Source organism: Lithobates pipiens, unplaced genomic scaffold, assembly GCF_037356315.1.
Source record: "Lithobates pipiens isolate NorthernLeopardFrog02 unplaced genomic scaffold, aLitPip1_a1.2 Scaffold_8, whole genome shotgun sequence".
Classification (NCBI taxonomy): domain Eukaryota; kingdom Metazoa; phylum Chordata; class Amphibia; order Anura; family Ranidae; genus Lithobates; species Lithobates pipiens.
This window is the reverse complement of record NW_027507903.1, coordinates 117,112,474-117,130,657: the sequence shown is the minus strand read 5'-3', so window position 1 is coordinate 117,130,657 and position 18,184 is coordinate 117,112,474. Positions and strand designations below refer to the sequence as shown.

Genomic DNA, 18,184 nt, shown 5'->3' with positions numbered 1-18,184 from the left:
ACAAATCGATTGTCAGCTCTCTGATCCGATCCAATTTCCAATCACTTTCTGTGACCCCTCTAAAGTGTGCCGCAACCCCCTCCCCCCCCCCCAAAAGACCCCTGATGTCTCATTAAAGGGGTTGTAAAGGCTCATGGTTGGTGCCAAATGTGGCACCTTGGGAGGATGGGGGGACAAACCAGCCGACGATCCACTTTTTGGGTGGAACTCCACTTAAAAGGTGAATAATCTTCTTTGCTGCAGCTTCCCCCACAGCCGCCACCCCCTCTTTTTTTTCTTACCTGAACCCACCTGTTCCAGCGACGAGCACAAGCCCAGCAGCTCCAGCCGCTGTCTCTGTCCTCTCATTGGATAGATTGATAGCAGTGGGAGCCATTGGCTCTCACTGCTGTCAATCAAATCCAGTGAAACGAGAGCGGGGGGGGGGGGGGGGGGGCCGAGCCCTGCTATCTGTGTCAATGGACACAGCAGCCAGATTCAGGAGCGCGCCTCCACGGGTGCCCCCAAGGAAAGTGGCACTCAGTGGGGGCATGCAATGAAGGGGAAGAGCCAGGAGTGCCAGTGGGCACCCCAGAAGGGGCTCGGGGCTGCTCTGTGCAAAACCCTTGCACAGAGCAGGTAAGCATAACAGGTTTGTTATTTTTCATTAAAAAAAATGCATTTACAACCCCTTTAAAAAAGGGAAGCTCCAGGCTCCTTCATAAAAAATTGAAAGTCAGCAGCTACAAATACTGTAGCTGCTGCCTTTTAATGTTAGGACACTTCGCTGTCCAGGAATCCAGCGGTGTCCTCACACAAGCCGATTTTTCGATCAGCTCTCGGGTGCTGCTGCCACCATCTCGTCAAAGGGAAACTGTCAGTGAAGTCTTGCGGCTTCACAGCCGGTTCCCTACTACGCATGCATGAAGTGCGGGAAGGAGGAGAGGGCCGAGCTTCCGGCTAAGTTTGCAGCAGCAAACTCACCCGGAAGTGGGAACCTGTCAAAACCAGGTACCAGCTCCCTCCGAAAGGTGCCAAATTTGGCAACGGTGGGGATCATAGAAAAGTGAAGCTCTTCTCTTTTGGGTGGTGTTCCACTTTAAAGGGAACCTGTCACTAAGACTTTAGGTGACATAAAACTTTATACAAACGACAAAAAGTTCCTAATAAAAAAAAAAAAAGTAGAGAAATAAGAGTTACACCGAAGCATTTAGAATCCTCTTAAAAAAAAACAAAAAAAAAAAAAAAACAATTTAAGCCCGCCCTGCCCCCACACCCATCAGAGGCGCCTATGTACAAAAACAGTGCTTGCGCTACACATTTTCCATATCGCCAAGCATGCTGGAGAGCAAGAATTCTGGGGCCAATATTCATGGTGAACTCTAAAGTGATGACCTGTAGGGGTTTTTAAAAGCCAACGCTGTCTTTAGTGACATGTTACCTACACCTGTATTCTGTGTCAATGGACGCAGAATGTACACTGTAACATGTTGGTAAGCAAACCTCCCACCTCCCGTGACAGCGTGCAGGGTTTCCTCTCCCCTTCAGCAGCTGTCAAAATTGAAATCAGCGCTGCTGTGCAAGGCTCTGCACACACAACCGTGTCATTCATTCACAGAGATCTGTGAATGAATGAACAAAGTCCCGTCTGCCATGGTCTTTTAGTTCATCTGTAGATCCCCACATTTGTCGACCATCGACTGCTTTCCAACTGAAAGCCTGTACAGAGAAATAGTCAGGGAGCAGGAGGAAGACTTTACAAGAACCTTGTATTGCACCAGTGATCCATTGGTCCTGAGAGCAATGCTTTGCAGGCTCCTGTAAAAAAAACATTTCCATTTGCCTATGGGAAAATCTAGGGCACCAAAGTTCATTGTTGTTTTGCAGGTGTATATCATTTTAAAGCTTGACATGTTGGGTATTTACTTGGTATAACCTCATCTTTGATATATTTCCAAAACACTGGGTCATATATCGTGCGTGTGTACCCAAAAATGATCTTTAGTGAATTTTTACTAAAAATCTGTACCAGATAACCTGTGCAAATATTATACAAAATAAAAAAAATGGGAACTTCCACCATTTCAAGGACCTTTCACACGAGAGATCCGATCAGGTCTGGCTGTCCGCAAAACCAACAACCAGATCCGATTGGATCATCTATTCCATTCTCCTCTATGGAGCACCGAATGTAAAAACCTTCGAGTCTGATACAGCAAAAAAAAATAAAAAAATGCAAGGGGATCTGTTCCCCTCCTGCTGACCAGATTGGATCAAAGAGTAGATGGGTGTAAACTAACAGCTGGTTCACTTACATCCGGCTGCCCATAGAGCAGAGTGGGCTGTATCTATGCCTGCTCTGCATAAGGAGCGGGCACAAATGGATCTGGCCCATGTGAAAGGTGCCTTATTTCTCAGTCTGTCTGCTCAGAAAATTTTATGTTTCGGTATTTAACCAACTTCAGGCTTAAAATGTATTTTTAAACAGGTGTGTAAAAAAAATGCATAAATGGCTCTGGTAGCAAAAGGGTTAAATGATACCTCTGAGACCAGCACACATAGCAGCGGATGTATCTGTGTGGGTTTCAAGGTCTTCATCAAAATCTCACTTCATACTTCCTAAAATTTTACGGTTCCATTTTCTAGATGGAGCAGCAGCTGTTGAAGGATAAGGTTTTGTTGCAAAAATCTATGTCCTGAATTCTCCCTCAAACAATGCTTAGATGCAGAGGCTTCAAATGCTCATCAAATCTCTCCAAAGTCCACTGGGCTTTAAATATTAAAAATCTTTTATGGTTTGGATGCAATAGCGTTCTAAAGATGAATATCCCACCCCACCTACTGTATTTACTACAAACTCTCCAGATCGACCACCCTCCCACCCAAGTTTTTTTAAGACATTTACAGACCCTCTTACTCACCTGTCTATAAAGGGAGGTTCAGGTTGCCAAGCAGCACTGGCTGACTTCTAGACTGGTGCACCAACATTGACAGAAAACCAGTCTTCTAGACTTCTTCCCAATCAAGGGTCTGCCATGGGAAGACACTCCTATCAAACACCAGATCTCAAACCATGCACCACAATTACCATTGCCAAAACCCACCTCAAAAGAAACATTTTTACCTTCAACTCCTAGTCCAATGATCCTGATGGTGGGATCTCCACTCCTCCCTCACAGCCTGACTGATCCCCAATTATGTAAGCTAATCAAGAAAGGACAATTCCATTTAATCAAATTCAGCCATCAGAACAGATAAAAATAAAATAATGTTATGCCCCCAGCAACCTGTTGGGTGCAAAACTAGACAGTTCAGAACATTCTGTCGGTGTCTAATTCCTCCTACGATGGGAACTGTAGGTTCAGGACAGCACTATGCAAGGAAGACCTACTTCAGGTAACATCTAATGTATGCTGCCTCCAGGGTAGGGAAACCACTGTTAGTGTAACTGACCAAGAAAGCCTCCGACCAACTGACTGTTTTTAAGCAAAAAAGCTGAGATCTACATCAAGTTTCAGCCTGTTTTAAACCAGACAGATTTGTGAAATAAGGCAGTGTTTCTCAACTCCGGTCCTCAAGGTGCCCCAACAGGTCACGTTTTCAGGATTTCCCTCAGATGAAATGGCTGTGGTAATTACCAAGGCAGTGAAACCGATCAAATCACCTGTTCAAAATAATGGAGAGCCTCAAAACATGACCTGTTGGAGTGCCTAGAGGACTGGAGTTGAGAAAACCTGAAATAAGGAATTCTCAACGTACTCCGGAAAAAGGGAACTTGAGTACTCACTGTAAAATGCTTTGCTCAGCATTGAGAGACACTGAAATCACATTTTGGGTTGTTCTGCTGCCTACACGAGTAACCGGACACTGGTCAGCCAAAAGAAAAAAAAAAAAAAAAACACCCAATGATCATCCTGGTAAAACCACTCCCACTCCTAGCACTTCTCAGTTTTGTAACAAAGCAGTGCCAAGAGCAAGATCATAATCAATGACTGATGGGACTTGTGTCCGTCAATGAACTCAAAGAAAAAAGTTTTCACACAGAGTCTGGAAATCCTGTCTTCTTTGTTGTATATTGAGCGACACGAGACTTGCAGACATTTGGGACTCCCAAAAGCTATCCAACTGAGGGGTGGGCAACAGCAACAAAATGCTAACAGGCCTAATTATAAACTGAGAAGTGGCTGCAGTTTAAAGAGCCCCCTAAAAGACCTCATGACCAAAGTGGACATCAGAAAAAGGCCTGGACATCCACCTGGTAAAAATGGAACAAATGCGTAAAACAGAAGACCGCCATCACCAAATAGCTACCATTTTTATTACAATGCAGAATGGTTTGAGAGCTTTTTGCAAGACAAGCAAAATATTTTCATAAATTTTGACTTGATATACACGCAAAGTCTTGATATACAAGTAGAGTCAAGTCACAACTGAGTATAAACGAAGGGAGGCGCCTCTAAGTGTGGCAATATGGTTACATTTAATGAAGGTACAACATTTAGAAACTCACATGGTTGATGATTAAAACAGGCATATCTAAGTATGAAGGCATCTCAGGTAAAGCTGTCCACAGACTGTCCTCCACACCGCCATTGACGTCATTCCTTCCACGCTGCGCTCCACAAGCTCTTCAAGCCTCGCTTTTAGATCGCTCTACTGCAAGGTAATGTTCCCGTTCACCATTGCAGATTGACAGCGGTGAGAGCCGGCGGTGCAGAGGACAGTCTAAATGGACAGCTTTACCCCAGATGTCTGCTGCCATTTGTAAATGGACATTTTATGGTTACACCACCGATCACATTGCCATAATCTTTTTATATGGACTATTAAGTGAAAAACCTATGAATAGTTGTGGAACAAATCATCCGAGTTTCCATTATTTCCTATGGGGAAATTCACTTTCATATACAAGTGCTTTGGATTACAAGCATGTTTCCAAAACAAATTATGTTCACAATCCAAGGTTTTACTGTACAACATAGTAAACAATAAGTAGGTTGTAGGAGTGCCTTGAGATGTAATTAAAGGAGAAATATAGCGAAAGCTTGTTTGGCTGGACTTCTCCAATGGATCATAGGCGTGCAATTCATTTGTTTTGCCCTCCTGTGAAACGTTTTCAGCAGAGAGCGGACTGAAGTCCGCTCTCTGTTGACGTCGCTAATGTGGGACCAGGCACCCCGTCATCCCAACCACAGAGTCTGGATCTGCCAAGTGCCTGGACTGACACCCATCTCAGCCTCTCAGTGTGCCGCCGAGAGCCTGAGATGGCCACTCCACCCACTCCCCAGCTAAGTGCTTCAATAAGCGAGGAGGGAGAAGAGCAGAGAGCCGTGACTGACACTGGTTGTTTTTGATCGCTCAGTTCTCAGTGTAGTGTCACCAGGGGACAGATGCAGCATGGGACTGATGTTGCATCCACCTAGGTAAGTATTAATCAGGAAAAACTTCTCTTTTAATGATAAATGGCAACAGACATACAAAGTGTGCTCCTGCAAGCGCTGTGGAGTGAATAAACCCTAATATACACATTAGAAGTGAACTGAGAAAGCAAACTGATAATTAGTTCATATGAGCTGTGTCGTGGGAGTGTGGGGCATAAAATAGCAAGGCTTTTTTACATTAGCATTTCCCTCTGAATAATGATCTGTGGTGGATCGCTTTTCAGAGGGAATTGGACAGGCAGCAAAGAGGTGATCTGCCCCCTCCTCCTAAGCCCTAAAAGCCCGTACTACAACTTTGTGGATCACATTAGGCCATTGTAAAACCCCATTCACTGCCTAGGGCATAAATCTTGCTGCGCTGTGCAGCAAATCATAGTGAAAGCAATACAAGTTTATGTTACTGTGCAGCCTGAAAACTGCATGCAAGACTCAGGTCAGGTCAGGAGACAAAGTGCATCTTGAGCCATTTGGCTCATTATCCACGTTTAAAACCAGACAAAGGGGTCAAGTGCTTAGGTATTCATTATCTCTTTTTGAAAATGCTGCTGTGATTTGTTCCCTTCATTGCTTTCCGAGTCACTACTTGTCGCAGGTCACAAAGTCAAGAAAATGTCAGATTATTTGTCTGGAGAAATCTTTTGGATCAGCGAATCAAAGCAATTAAACCTTTGGGTTAGCATGGCAGCCAAACAATTAGCATTTGCACAAGGGGAGAGAGATTGACAGCTCTTCTTGAGCCTGCACTGTCCTTACTACAGGCTTGCTGTGATGTAATCAGGACATGAGCCCCCCTACATGGAAGTTATGGGAAGCAGCGCTTTGGGGACCTGTAGCCAGCAATGGTGAAAAAACTAAACTGGAAATATATTTTACCTAAAACAGATGACAATCTTTTAAGAGCTGGTTTAATAAATGGTAATATATTTAGATCAGTAGATTTTTTTTTTTTTTTTTTTTTTTTTTTAAGAAAGGCCTGAATTCTTTTCCTAAATACACATAATATAAACTGGATACTAATATTGATTAGGTAAAGTTGATCCAGGAAATATCCGATTGCCTCTTGGGGATCAGGAAGGAAGGATTTTTTTTCCTTCGGGAGCAAATTGGATCATGCTTTATTGTTTTTGGGCGTTTTTTTTTTTTTTTGCCTTCCTCTGGATCAACTGTGAATATAGGATTTTATATATGTGATTGTATATATTTTTTTCCTTCTAATTGGTTGAATTAGATGGACTTGTGTTTTTTTTTTTTTTTCAACCAGACTAACAATATAATCTTCCTAGGATGCAATAGGGTAAACTGGTTGAGTCTTTAAAGAAAAACCTCCAGTTTTTCCTCACCAAAGCAACAGATGCATTGTGCATGTGCATTAATCACAACCCCACTGTCAGTTTGTGTACAACCTACCTCCTTTATCTGTATACAGCAGGTTTCTGTGTCTGTGATGTCACTCCCCATCCAGGCTGAATTTCAAAGTTCTCCAAATTCCTGTTTTCTTCCCTTTCCAGTCCTGATACTACATGCCCCATGATCCCTTGAGCCTCTGAATCTTCAGGGCAGGCCTTGGGAGTCCCTTGTAGCAGTTCTGGAAGTCGATATGGGTAGGTCCTAGGATTTCTGTGGGTGTTTCTGGGCCTTCATGTGGGTGGTGAAAGGTGTAAAACATGTTATACCCCCTCCTGTATAATTACAGTCTTGCAGCATGCCAAAGAATAATGGCTGCAAGACTACAGAGGGGGACTACAGGAGGGCATTAAAAAGGGGTTTCCTTCATATGTAAATTAATCACTTCATAGAGAGCAGGGCTCTGAGAAAGTGGGACTTTCCTTGTTCAGACTGGTCGACATATTAAAGTGCTTCTAAAGCTAAAGGTTCTTTACCTCTATGCATGAAGGTAAAAAAACCTGTGTGCAGCAGCCCCCACCCTTCCAATTCTCGCCTGAGCTTCATTACAATCCAGCGATGTGCACAAGTGTCTCGACTCTCTGCGGACTCTCCCTCCTCATTGGCTGAGCAAGCAGCCAATTGAGGAGAGGGGACGGGGGCCAAGCCATGGCTCAATGCCTGAATGGACATACAGAGCAGTGGTTCAGGAGCAAATCTGCTTGCAACTGCTTGATCTGGGGGCACTCAAAGCAGTGAGAAGCCATCAGTGTCGGGGGGATCCAAGAAGAGAAGGATCAAGGCTGCTCTGCGCAAAACCACTGCACAGAGCAGGTACGCATGACATGTTCGTTTTTTTTTTTTTTCTTAATTTGTGCCCTTAACCACTTAAAGAGGAATTTCTCCTACAAAAAAATATTAAAAGCCAGCAGCTATAACTACTACAGCTGCTGACTTTTAATAAATGGACACTCACTCACCTGTCCCAGGGTCCAGCGATGTCGGCAGCCGAGACCGATCTCACTTTTTTGAATAAAAAAAAGAAAATAAGACATTTTTATATTGTGAAAGATAATGTTATGCTGAGTAAATTGATACCCAACATGTCACGCTTCAAAATTGCACCCGCTTGTGAAATGTCGTCAAACTTTTACCCTCAAAAATCTCCATAGCCAACATTTAAAAAATTCTACAGGTTGCATGTTTTGCGTGACAGAGGAGGTCTAGGGCCAGAATTATTGCTCTACCAATCGCGGCGATACCTCACTTGTGTGGTTTGACTACCATTTTCATATGCGGGTGCTACTCACACATGCGTTCGCTTCTGCGCGTGAGCTCGTCAGGACGTGGCGTTTTTAAAAAAAAATATATTTTTTCTTATTTATTTTACTTGATTTTATTTATTTTTACACTGGTAAAAAAATAAAAATAAAAAAATTGGATCACTTTTATTCCTATTACAAGGAATGTTAACATCCCTTGTAATAGAAAAAAGCATGACAGGTCCTCTTAAATATGAGATCTGGGGGTCAAAAAGTCCTCAGATCTCGTATTTAGACTTAAATGCAAAAAAAAAATTATTATATATATATATATATATATAAATTTGAAAAAATGACACTGAACAAATGTGCCTTTAAGAGGTATGGGCGGAAGTGACAATTTGATGTCGCTTTTGCGCTGCTATGGTATAGAGATGGGTGGGGGCCATCTTAGCCTCACTCGTCTCCATACCACAGACAAGACAGGTCCCGGGCGCCTCCGGCCCTACCGACGGCTCCGTTAAGCGGCGGAGGGTGCGGGAGAGCAGTGGGTGGGCTTGCAGCAAATCTGCCGCAGTGACCACCATTATCGTACACACGACCATTACCATTGATAGACTACAAAAGGGGGAGTGTTATACATTCTAACGGTAGCTGCTGCAGGAAGTGGCTGTGGAAGGGGCAGTCTAGCAGCAGGATATAGAGTGTCACATGATGCAAAGCCACAACTAAACCCAGAAAATCATGGGAACTGCACACAACAGTGCAATGTGGTACAGAGGCATGATCTATGCTGGGATTGATCGTTCAGTTCTAGTGAAAAGAAAGTTGGAGTTTAGCTTTAAGGAAGAACAGTAGGTGGAAAATATCTGTATGCTCCATTAATGTTTACAAAAGGGAGCTAAATACTTTAAACCTACTATTGATATCGCAGTACAATGTTAAGTGGATAAAGGGGAAGAAGGTAAAAACTATGGCTCTACATAATACTAAGCAGATAGATAGTATTACCCTTTTTTTTTCTTTTTTCAAAGTCAATTCTAACCATCCCTACACAAAAGAAGCTTGGAACGTCACATCCCCCACCGAGACAAAGCCAGACAGTCTGTCCCTTTACAAAGGATCACCAGTGACAGGAGGAACTGACACACAGTCCTTAGAATGTGTCCCACCCTACTAGAATGACACACGCAAGTGATCACACTATGATCATTCGCCAAAGTGCCTCTAGATCTTCCCATGGGTCAGATCTTCAATACCGTAATAAGATGAAGATTCGTCAAAATAAAACAGGTACATTACAAGTCAATTTAACATACAACATAGTGAAACACTTATATACTATAAGGCTCCATGCACACTGAAGCTCAAAAAAGCTATTTCTGGACGCCAGATTGCTGGCAGAAAACGCTGGTTGAAAAACCTGCTTTTAACAGCGTTTTATACTAGCGTTTATGAGCGTTTATGAGCGTTTTACAGCGTTAGCGTTAATGGGCGTTTTTTATAAAAATACACAGAGGACACTCCAAAAATCCCACAATGCATTGAAAAATAGAATGCCGAACACTAATGAACGAGCGTTTATGAGCGTTTACAAGCGTTTATCAGCGTTTATCAGCGTTTGTCGTTTTTTGGCGCTGAAAAACTGCACTTTGAATGCGAATTTCTGGCGTTCAGAAAAAAGCCCATAAACTCCACTGCTCATTAAAGCTGAAAAACGTCCATGTGTGCATGGACACATAGGCTAACATAGAGTGGAGTTTATGGGCTTTTACAAAAAACGCCCAAACTCCAATAAACTGCAGTTTATCAGCTTCAGTGTGCATGGAGCCTAAGAGGCTATTAGATGCAAGGCAAAACATAAATGTGCATTATAAATAGGAACCTGCAGACAACACAGTGACCAGACTGGAGTGACTTTGTGAATAGTTACAAAATCGACCTCTAGGAAAAGAAACAGAAAGGCCCAAGCCCCAACAATGAATCATATTCCAGCTATCGTTTCTCAGTGCAGAAAAAAAAAATGAAAAAGACTAGTACATTAAAGCTGAACTCCAGGGAAAGAAAAAATGCTCATTGAGGCTTGTTTCACACTCTGAACCGCATGCGAGTCGCACAGTAACCACAGCACATTCCTGTGCAATTCACATGAGACTCGGGGCAGTGCGAATTGAGCCTATTCAAATTGAATGGGCTCAAATCACAGCCAAGACGTGCATGCACCCTTTTTGGAGCCGCACCGTTTTGTACCATGGGATCCAGTGCGACCAGTGCAAGCAAACACACTGCATTTGTGGTGTCATTCATTTTGGATTGACACCAGCAGCGGATCACAAGGGCAGTGCGGCTGGAATGTGGTGTGGGAACCTTTACGATCTGCCGTGCGTTTCTGTATAAACGTGAACCCAGTGTGACAGTAGAGTTGCCCCCACAATGCAAGAGTTAAATGCTCATTTAGGTCTAGGAGGCCACAAAACAAAAAAAAAAAGAACCCACACACAATTCTTCAATCCTCTGCTCCTGCAGGTTCCCTCCACACTGCAAGACCGTTCCCGCAGCATCTTGTCCCCTAAGCTCCAGCAGTCGCAGGTCCTCCGACGTCATCAAGGCCAGAGCCTATACCCCTTCATTGGATAGGAAGACACTGAGGGACTATCCACCGTTGGCATGTAGGTGGGCACAGGCTGCTTTGGGAGGAGAGGATCCGGCATGTAAAACTGCTTTTCTTGTCCCCTAGACCTAATCATGCATGACCCTTGCAGTGTGGGGTGTAGATCGTTTTAGGAAATGTTTTATTTTCCCTGGAGTTGGGCTTCAATTGCCTAGAGCATCACCACAGTTTTACTGAAGCCCATGTGCCTTGGTCTTATGATTTCACACATTCCTAATTCTTTATCATGCATCCGAGAGGAGTTTGTAACTACAGCATGTAATCATCAGCAATGTGAGCAACATCTTTCTGTGCCTAATCTTCAGTGTGTGCAAGTCTATTGCATTTTAGGGCTCATGCATGGGGGGGGCATAAAATGCTGCATTAAGATCTGTACGTGGAAATAAACACAGCTCCATCATGGCGTTTAGCGCCATGTTCTAGAGAATTAATCTAGCAAATACAGCGATACCTCAGTTCATGAACGTTTCTGTTCAACAACAACTCTGTTTACGAACTGAAGAGTTCACAAAAAATTGCTTTGGTTCACAAACACGAGCCGCGGCCATCTTCCCTGCTTTGATACATTTATATTGAGAAGAGCAGTGCAAGATGAGAGTCTAAGGCCGCATTCACACCTCAGCGTTTTGTAGCTTGAAGCTCCAAAACGCTGGAGGAGAAAAAAATCCATTATTCTCTATGGAGATGGTTCACACTCCAAAATGCCTGAAGCCAAACGCCTGAAGCTCAAAAAAGTTCTGGAGCTTTTTTTTGTAGCTTATAGCAGAGTTCCACTCAAAAATGTAACTTCTGCTTTAAGGGAGGTGACCCCCTTGCCACATTTGGCATGCAATTTTTTGGGGGGGTGGGGAATGGATACCCTCTTTTTAGAGGATCCTAGCTCCCACTTCCTCCCAAGGCACCACAGCACCAGATCACCTCTCCCTCCTCCCTCTTGGCAATCACCTGGAACATGTCACAGGTCCCAGATGATTGCCCGGCCAGTCATGGCGCGTGGCTCGTGCATGCACATTGGGTGCCCGGCTGTGAAGCCACAGCCCAGCGCCCACAGTTACAATGCCGGCACAGCAGAGAGGAGGGGGGAGACAAGTGGGGCTTCATTCCCCCACATCGCTGGACCCTGGGACAGGTAAGTGTCCGATTATTAAAAGCCAGCAGCTGCAGTATTTGTAGCTGCTGACCTTTAGTTTTTTTAGTTTTTTTTTTTTAAGCAGAACTCTGATTTAATGCGGACAGACTTGGGTGTTTTTCTGCTTTTTACATTGGTGACCTTTTGACGTGTACAGTGTACGTCTTTCTGCCCAAAAATGATACGTTCAGGTGTAAATGCGGCCTTAGGAGAACTTGTCCACTCAGATAGGGGTCTCTGCCCTCTGACTACCATGAGGATGGGCTCACTTGATTGATTGGGAATCATGAAAAAACAGTTCACATGAATTCTACAACTTTATCATGCCCTCAGATGATCTTTTCCTGGATGCACATTGCCGTTTTCTGGCCCCTAGATTAGTCATTGGGGTTTGGGATTGTTTCAAACAAGTATTAAAAAAGAACTATCGTTTTTCCAGAACGGATTAACCTAATTTACATTGAATCCTATGGGAAAATTTGCCTCAGTTCACAACCAATTCGGTTTGCGACCAGTACTGGAACACAGTAAAGCACATCACAAAATGCACTGGAACGCATGAAAAATGCATAAAAAAATGCCCTCGGTCCCAATAGAGTGAGGAAAAAAAAAAACAAAAACAAAAAAAAAAAAACGCATCTGTAAAACACCTTGAAAACACATCAAAAACACACCCGGAATGGATTTGGACTGTTTTTGTGGTGTTAATGTACCCTAATTGACAGCGTATGCTTATAAATTCCTGCACTCAATCATAACATTTTCTATTTTTATTTTACGGCTCTGTACTCCGTGCAGCATTACTGATCTTTATGCATTTGGGTTTGGTTCCATAGACAGCAATGCACCTATGTTCAGATCTGTGAAAAAAAGTGGCCCATGTGCAAGAGGAAGACGTACCACTTTTCATGCATTTTTTTTTTAGGCCGGATTTTTCTACCAACTTCTGCCAGCAAGATCCAGCGTACTTGTGAGTAAATGAAATACGTCCGTGTGCATGACCCCTGAAAATCTACACAGAGGTACAGAGACCATTGTGCATTAAACTGACAAAATCAACAAGCTAACCAGCTTTGGAATGATATATGTGATCACTACCAAGATCAAGGTTTGCCATGGTTCTGCTGACAACATTTACGAAGTGCTAAAAGTTCTCTACACAGACACACTCCGGATACAATGCTGAAAACGGTATTGAACCATCTCCCATGTGCAATTGCAGTTCACTGCACATCTGGCAGGTTGTAGTCAATGATTGACCAAAAAAAAAAAAAAAAAAGGTCCTCTTCGCATCAGTGCACTCAGAACTGCAAATCACATCTGACTAGATTGATTCTGTTTTATATCTTTCTGGTCAGTGAAATGTGCCTCTTTGCCAAGTCTTACACTGTTCTATGGGCAAAGTCCACATATGAATATCTTAACTGCAGTGCAGCCAAGTGTTGGTTTGTGAACGGTGCCATCACCCAGAACGACAGCATTTTAGTTCCCGCTTTCATCTTAACTACATAGGAAAAAGCAATGCCATCACCGAGTTTGAAGGAAATAGATGAGTTATGCATCCTGCTTAGGAATTGTTGCACAGCAATTCGGATTCCTCTCAACGCAATGCTTTGACTGCATGAAACCATGGCTTGCCTTATCCTGTACACCTAATAGCAGTTTTTAAGATGAGAACGAAACCATTAAAGCAGCCCTTCTCAACCTATTTACCCCAGAGAAACCCTTGAAATAATTTTCAGGTTCAGGGAAACCTTGTTAAAATTAACTTAGGGTGCACTGCAAAAACTGAGTCTTACATTGGTGGTCAGTGGGAGGAGTGCCCCTTCATTGGTGATCAGTGGCGAGAATGCTCCCCTTACATTGGTGATCAGTGGCGAGAATGCTCCCCTTACATTGGCGATCAGTGGTGAGAATGCTCCCCTTACATTGGCGATCAGTGGTGAGAATGCTCCCCTTACATTGGCGATCAGTGGTGAGAATGCTCCCCTTACATTGGAGATCAGTGGTGAGAATGCTCCCCTTACATTGGAGATCAGTGGTGAGAATGCTCCCCTTACATTGGTGATCAGTGGCGAGAATGCTCCCCTTACATTGGCGATCAGTGGTGAGAATGCTCCCCTTACATTGCCGATCAGTGGTACGAATTCTCCCCTTACAATGGTGATCAGTGGTACGAATGCTCCCCTTACATTGGTGATCAGTGAAAATAAGTATCCCCCTTATATTAGGGGGATACTTATAATGCCCCCTTACATTGATGGCCAATAGGAAGAATGCCCCTTACATTGGTGGTCAGTGGGAATAATACGCCCTTACATTCGTGGTCAGTGGAAAAATTGCCCCCTTACAGTGGTGGCCAGAATGCCACCTTTCTAGAAAGTTGAAATGATCACTAGTGTCATGCAACTGGCTCTGCCAAATGGCATTGGACCTTGAACTATGGAGGCACCATCGGATTGGAAGTCAGTCATAGCTCAAAGAACCCCTAGAAACCTCTGGTATTTTAATGAACCCCAATTGAAGATATCTGCATAAAGCTGGGCAATACTCTAGTAAATTTTTAAACGAACGTTTGTACTAACAGTCATACTAAGATTCGCATAAAAAGTTTGCAGTATATTCAACCGGTTAACAAAATGTCGTATAAAATGGAATTTGATTTTAACATTTGATTTTGGCGTGAATGTACTTTCCCAAACGACAACCACATTATTCACTGTTAGAAATTAATATGCCTCTCGAATGCAGCCAGGGCGTGTATACCCAGTGTATGGAAGCAACAATCTCCACCGGTGGTGTCACAGTGGTTTGCCAGGGTGTGTGATATACAGCGGATGGAGCATCTTACAGCTGCCCTAGGGGACAGTGAGGAGGAACATAACACTCGCTGGACACACTGGGATTTGTTCAGATTCTCAGAAGAATACAAGTCTTACTTTCGAGTGACTCGCCATAGGAGAGGCTGAGGGTCTCCCGGCCATCGGCCTTGTCAGAACTTCCTATCCCCCCCTCAACTGTTCCTTCTTTTAGCTTTTCTGTTCCTTCTTTCCCTGATTGACACCTCTGGTGTCGCACACTTTCCTTCCCTGAAAAAAGAGAAAATTCTCTTGGTTTGTGGTGCGCCTCTGGTGTGGCGCCTGCGAATCCAGGACTATGAGCCACACAGTATATCAGATTATAATGCCTTAATCGCCTGGATTACAATGGCTTAGTACCTGTTGGCTAGGTATAAAGGTGTTATGCCCCTCAGGGTGTCATTCTTTCTCCTTATGGTTCCTGTTCATGATGTCCAATAACTAACACTCTTTACAGGTAGGTGGTTACAGATTAGTGTACAGGCTACATATGGTACGGAGTTTTTGGACCATAGTTAACTGAATTACCATGACAATATAAGGGAACCTTGATTGTTAGATCATTAATGTACTTTGCATTTTTTGAAGGGTTACTGTTATGGCCTATTATTTGATGTAGTTAATCAATGTATGTGATATTATGCCATTTTGTTGTGTTACCCGCATACCTTAACCTCTTGAGATATCCATCTATCTATATCTATATCTATCTATATCTCTATATCTATCTATCTATATATATATATATATCTATCCTGAAGAGCACACGCTATGCGTTTTTCCAAAGTTAAAGTTTTGCCTAAACTGCAGTTTGATTTGGGTTCAATTGTCTAAATAAGACTTCAGCGTCAATCTGCCTGGACTGTGAGATGTTCGGCCTGACAGCGGGGGGCACTGTCTCTTCTGGCAGGCATGGAACTATGGTCTGGTTAGGTTCTTAAGTTACTCTCTCTCTCGGAGCCCGCCCAGTGGGAGTGGCACTCTCGCTGTGCTTTCTGGGAGAGGGTACTTAAGATGCGGACGTCACGTGGTTCGGGGGTTCCGGTCAAGAATGACGTATTGACATCATGGTCCTGGTCCTCCTGACCAGCCCCCAGGAAGGCTATGGCCTGGGGTGCGGATCCACTCGACTTTAATGTCTCGGGGCTGGCTAGCCTGAGGCAAGAAAACTAAAAAGAATGATTCTGAGGTGGTTGGGTGCCGTCTCCAGCTCGGGAGAGACCCAGTAACTTCAAGCATTCCAGGGGAGGACTCTTCAGAGGAAAACCACGACCACATTTGACTTCTTAGCAAGAGCCTGGAAGGGTTGAAGTAACCGAGAGAATCCGGACTTGTGGATATTGCCAAGCTGGCTTGAAGATCCAGGTATCCTACAAGTGTTTCAAGCTTAGTTTTCCTACATGTTTTACAACAACATCTGTGGCAGAGACATTATCTTGTATGTTCTACAACAACATCTGTGGCAGAGACTTGTTCCTGAGTAAGCACCTTGTTGGCTGCTAGGCCTTGTGAGAGAAGGACTGTCCAACCTGAGCGCTCATTCAGTTGCGAATGGCTATTCTCTGGATGCAGTCAAAGTAAGCAAGTTCTTCAACAAATTTGACTTTGACACTAAGAGTACCTGAATTTCCTTTCCAACCCTCTGATCCCAATTCAAGAGACTGTTTCATTGTCTACGTTTATTGCAAATAAAATCCATTCAAGTGGATCTGTTGTCAGTCTCTAAGTTACTGGGCCATCTACCACGGGAACCCCTAGACGTACAACAAGGAAAACAGGAGGTAATGGTAAGCCCAAAACTAATCAGCAGCTCCTTCAGGGGTTAGTGCTACATATATACACGTCAGCAGAATGGCACGGATGCTTTGATTTTCATGCCGTGCGCGGCTGCTGCGAGCCCTGTGACCGTGCCCACAGGACCCGCGGACTCGATGTCCGCGGGGATACCCGTGATCGTGTCACGGAGCTGAAGAACGGGGAGATGCCGATGTAAACACAGCGTCTCCCCGTTCTGCCTAATGACAGGACACTGATCGTCTGTTCCCTGTCATTGGGAGCAGCGATCACTGTTATGTCACTGCTAGCCCATCCCCCAGACAGTTAGAAAAAAAAGTGTCAAAAACTGTCCGATGTGTCTGGCATAACGTCACAGTAAAATATGTAGAAGAATACATATCGGCCTAAACTGAGGAAAAAAAATGTTTTCTTTATAGATTTTTTGGGGATATTATAGCAAAAAGTAAAAAATAATGCCTTTTTTTCAAAATTGACGCTTTTTTTTTTTGTTTATGGCTCAAAAAATTAAAACCGCAGAGGTGATCAAATACCACCCAAAGAAAGCTCCATTTGTGGGAAAAATGGACGTCAATTTTGTTTGGGTACAACATCGCACGACCACGCAATTGTCAGTTAAAGCGACGCAGTGCCGAATAGCAAAAAGTGCTCTGGTGAGGAAAGGGGTCCGGGGCTGAAGTTGTTAAATAAAGATGTAAAAAAAAAAAAAAAAAAGAAGAAATTAATATGCCTGAGAATTTTTCCACTCTATTCCTTCAAATTTTCTTGTCACCACGGCCGAAAAACAAATGTCAATTTGAGCCCACTAATGATTAGAAAAATCAAACAAACATTCTTAAAGTGGTATTAAACCCACAAAAAAAAAAAATAATTGTTGACAGGTAGGGCTTTTTTATTTATTTATTTATTTTTTTAACAGAAGAGACCCAATTGGTCTATCATAAATGCTTCCCCTGCCTCTCATCTGTAATGCACACTGAACTACGCATGCGCAGCTCAGCATGCATTAACAGCACCTAATCTGTGGCATGATGATATGACTCCTGTGTGCATGCATAGGAGTAACCATTCAAGCGGCCAAAGAGATGGGACCCAGATGGTAGACCAGGGCGAATATGGAAGTGCCCAGGAACTGCAGGATCGGTGACACCACAGCGCTTGAGAGCACATTATGACAAATATCTCTGCCATAATGTGCTAATATGCAGCGAGTTTACCACAGCTTTAAAAGCAAAACAATTTTTTTTTTTAAAGTGAACAACATTACACTAGGGCAGGCGGTCTCCAAACTTTCCAAACAAAGGGCCAGTTTACTGTCCTTCTGACTTTTGGGGGTCAGTGGGAGAAAAAAAAAACAATATAGGACATAGCGCCTCTAGTTAGAAGGAGGAATAGCACCCCATCATCGGTATTAGTTGGAGGAATAGCACCCCATCATTGGTATTAGTTGGAGGAATAGCACCCCATCATTGGTATTAGTTGGAGGAATAGCACCCCATCATTGGTATTAGTTGGAGGAATAGCACCCCATCATTGGTATTAGTTGGAGGAATAGCACCCCATCATTGGTATTAGTTGGAGGAATAGCGCCCCATCATCGGTATTGGTTGGAGGAATAGCGCCCCATCATCAGTATTAGTTGGAGGAATAGCGCCCCATCATCGGTA

At 43.5% G+C, this 18,184-nt stretch overlaps 1 protein-coding gene across 4 annotated transcripts in view; it reads right to left on the bottom strand.

Annotated features, from left to right (window-relative positions):
* MYO9A (myosin IXA) overlaps positions 1 to 18,184 on the bottom strand; it is a 194,617-nt gene that overhangs the window by 154,803 nt on the left and 21,630 nt on the right. The window lies entirely within an intron of this gene.